Source organism: Triticum dicoccoides, chromosome 7B (assembly GCF_002162155.2).
Source record: "Triticum dicoccoides isolate Atlit2015 ecotype Zavitan chromosome 7B, WEW_v2.0, whole genome shotgun sequence".
In the NCBI taxonomy this organism is placed as follows: domain Eukaryota; kingdom Viridiplantae; phylum Streptophyta; class Magnoliopsida; order Poales; family Poaceae; genus Triticum; species Triticum dicoccoides.
In genome coordinates, this window is record NC_041393.1 from 719815339 (window position 1) to 719819501 (window position 4163).

Genomic DNA, 4163 nt, shown 5'->3' on the forward strand with positions numbered 1-4163 from the left:
CAGAAGTACGAACTGCTTCCACGCAAGTGTCCAGCACAGCAACCCTGGCCCACCCAAAAACCTTCTCCCTCACCTGCACGCTTTTCTGCCCGAAGCCAGCTGCTCGGCTCCAGAGCATCAGTGCCACATTCATGCCGGTCCAGAGTGGACGCGGCCTCTCACTCGAGCCGACATTGAAGTGGCGCGCCGCCCGCTACATATGTATTCTCTCCCCAATTACACGGCATCGGTCTGCCCGCCTACCTCCATTAAACTCGCTTTTGTTTCTTGTCAAAGTCGGTGTGGCCGAAAGAAACTGCTCACATAGTGGTTTTGTTTCATGTCCCTCTCGGCGGTGGTAGTGCGAGTGGTGTGGTGATGCGGTTTGTGGCGATGCTTCTTATATGCTTCTTTAAATTCCTATTAGGCTCCTCGTCACAAGAGACCGAGTAGCGTTGCTTCTCCACTTGGTAGTTATTCCGGCCGATGAGGTGTAGGTAAGGCCCCTCGGGACCATGCTGCCTCATCTGCATGGAGAGCAGCCTGTCGGGTGTACACCTGGTGGAGGACCTCTTAGAGCTGGTTGAGGCCTGCGACTGACTGAGAAGTGGAGGAGGGTTGTGTCTGTAGAGGCCAGAATGGGAGGAGCGAGAACAGTGCAGCCGCCATTGACGTTGTGGAAGAGGAAGAAGCTGAGTTGCCGATCCATTAATTTCTGATCAGCATATGTTTTCCCTTTCCTTTCTTCCATAGCAAAGACGCAAAAATAGCCCCCAGATCATGACTGACATAGCTAATGAATATAACTTCTGACTTTTCGATAAAAGACAATTGAATATAACTAGCCTACAACTGTAGACCTGAGTTGGTTATACCTGGCAACGGTGATGTTTTCCATTGTTACTTTGTTGAAGGCATTGCTTGGATACGCTTGGGTATGTTATTCAGGGCGAAAACCTAGATTTGGCTTGGTGGCTGGATCCGATGACGGTGGCGCTTGAGCGTCGTTCTCTTCATATAGGCGTTATTGTTGCAGTACCTCACTGTCCTTGTGGTGTCAAAGATGGGTTGTGCAGATATGGTCTTTGTTGTAGTTTGTTGATCGCTTCGTGGTTTTTTGCTTGCTTAGGCTAGCTTTAGTCTTGTATGACTTTGCGCTTTACCGGCCTATTTTCTGTGTGTGCGCGTTAGTGTTGGCTTTCTGCTCCTAAGTGTGCAGAGGCTGGGTGTGTACTCAATGTGCTTATATCCTCTTGATGCTTCATTTTGAGTCAATAAAAATCTACCATTTATCGAAAAAGCTGCAGTTAACTGCTAAAACAATCGCTCTGTTGAATGCTTGCACCAAACTAGACAAATTCTTGAAACCGAATCAAATCATAACGAGTTGGTTGTCATGTCGACGCACATCATGAATCAACAAACTAGAGGATGAGAATCATGTCCATGGACAATCTTGGTTGGCATGCATGAACCCTGCGAAGAAGGCAAGCAGCTGCTACAGTATCGTAACATGCTAAAGTAGTCGCCATATTTGTAAACACTGTGGTCACTGGAAAATAACACTTGAACTAAATAACTTTGTGGCAAACGCCCAATCCCACAGGCTAATGAATTTCAGACGACATATCTAACCGTAGGTAATTTACAAAGTGTCTTTTTCCAATGGATATAGTATATGCTAAACAGAAGGGCACAATCAAGATATTGCACAAATGAAAGGGCAACTAAGCTAAGGAAGCCTGTATAAGAAGGTTCAATTTTGTATCGCCCAATTCGATCATTCAGCTTCCATTATGACAAGAAACTAGCGGGCGCAGACACAAATACAGCGGTAATAATTGAGATACATATGCCCAATCATGCCTTTTAAATTAATGGCATGTCTTTATCTAGAACATATACTCATCGGGGTTAATAATATAAAACACATGATTCCACAGAAGGATAGGCCCCGAAGATGTTGTATATTTTTGTGCATCCATTGTACTTGCAGATGCAGAGGCCTCATGTGTCAGCTTCACAATCATTCTTGTAAGCATTGGGGCACATTCAAATATCAGTTTTAAGAAATTAATCTCGTGTTCGCGTCCTTTGAATCCATAAATCTCCACTTCTTCGAGAGCAGTCAAGAAGATAGTCTGAGATCTCCGGTTTGTGGGCTCACAAGGACAATATGGTGGGCATCGATCTTCCCCCTAAAACCATAGTCTATATGTGAATTACTTATTATAATGCATAAGCGAGATATATAATCAGAGCAAAGAATTACCGTTGATCTCTGTAGGAAGATTTTAAGCCTCTGCACATCATTACGAATTCGGTCCATCCCAAAGAGATGAAAAACCAATGCTCCATAAACATGCCCGCTTGTTTTGAGATGTAACTCCAAAACAGAGAAGGCAACAACCATATGCTTCTCTATCTCCCGCGTAAACTTGACTGCTCCTTGTAAATTACGGGAATGCTGAAAAAACAATTTGGCAGGATATATAACATTCAAAAAATTTACTTTAGTCGTAGCTTGCTTTAAATTGAGCAGGAGAAGGCACGCATGAATGTTGAGCGAAGGGGGTTGTCCTTGTTGTCTCTCTGCCGTCTGCAGCCTCAGCTGCTTGAGCCGCCAATGACCAAAGGCAACATACCCGCCGGTATATCGGCAGTACCAGGAGACCTTCTCCACCATTGGTGCCGAAACAGAGATATCCATGATGCCTGGTTTTACAGGACAAGCTCCTGCAGCGACGCCGAGTGTATAGTCTTCTTGGGCTTCTCCTCAAAGTTTCCATGATAGTTGCCATGTCCCTGTGTGTTTAGTAGGGTTATTGGGTAGCTTCATGTAATCTCGACTAAGTTTTGTTACCCAAAAAGTATTGAAATGCATTTCACTCAACAGAGATATCTATTTCAAACATTGAAGAAGTCGTTAGATTTCACTTGTTTCAACAATAAACTTTACTTGTTTAAAAAAACTAATATTTCCAAATTGTTTCACTCATCTCAAAGATATAATTTCACTAGTTCCAAAATAAGTATTACAAAAAATTGAAAATTTACAATTCACTGATTTGAAAAACTGATTTCACTCATTACAAAATATATCTCAAAAACTAATTTCACTTCGCATTTACCAAAAAAGTATGGAAATGCATTTCACTCGGCAGAGATATCTGTTTCAAACATTGAAATAGTCGTTAAACACCAAAAAGATATATTTCTCTTTTTTCAATTAACTTATTTCACTCATTTCAGAAAATACATTACAGTCGCTCAATTGAAATACAATATTTCACTTATTTCAAAAAACTGATTACAGTCATTACAAAAGATAGATTTCACTAGTTCCAGAAAAATACATTACAATCACCCCATTGAAGACACGGTTTCAGAAGCTGAAATATGAAACTCACAGAGAAAACTATATTCAGAAAAGTGGTTTCAATCATTTTAATAACTGATTTCATTTTTTCAAAAAATGTAATTTGAAATGAGTGAAATTGGTATTTTGATATGATTGAAACAGTAAAAATTAAACTAGTTTAAATATATTCAAGATTGGTCTTATTCTAAAGATCTTATGTTCCGGAATTTGAATATATGAAATTTTTGAATAATAGAACATTATTGTAAAAAATATTGGCCATCTAAAAATGTAAACAAAAATAAAATGCATGAATTTGTTTGAGAGAGAGAGAGAGGAGAGATGCCGCATGCATGCGTACAATCCACTGCAAATAGTACTGCCTTTCCTGTCATCGGGCCTACTGATGTGACATTGATTTAGCCATATACAAATGATTAGCTGCCACAATACATGGGTATACATATGAATCAGTCCCACTTAGAATCAGATCACAAAGCAGCTGAACGGTGGATGTTATGCCAGTACATCCCAGCTCCGGTAAAAAGGAGTTTGCACATATTCGCTCAGTCCAGACATATTTGTCAAAGAAATGGGTGTATATCTAGACGTATTTGAGTTCTACATACATTCATTTCCGAGAAAATAATTCCGTTAAGAGGAACGGTCACCTAAGAAAAAGTCTCACCTTGTCGCGTCACTCTCCTCGGTCGTCATCAACTTGCTCCCATGGAAGTGGAACGCAAAGAAGAAACAAACAACAAACCATAGACTTGTGGTGGGAGCCGCCATTGCAAATTACACAAATGCAGACAAGAACAAA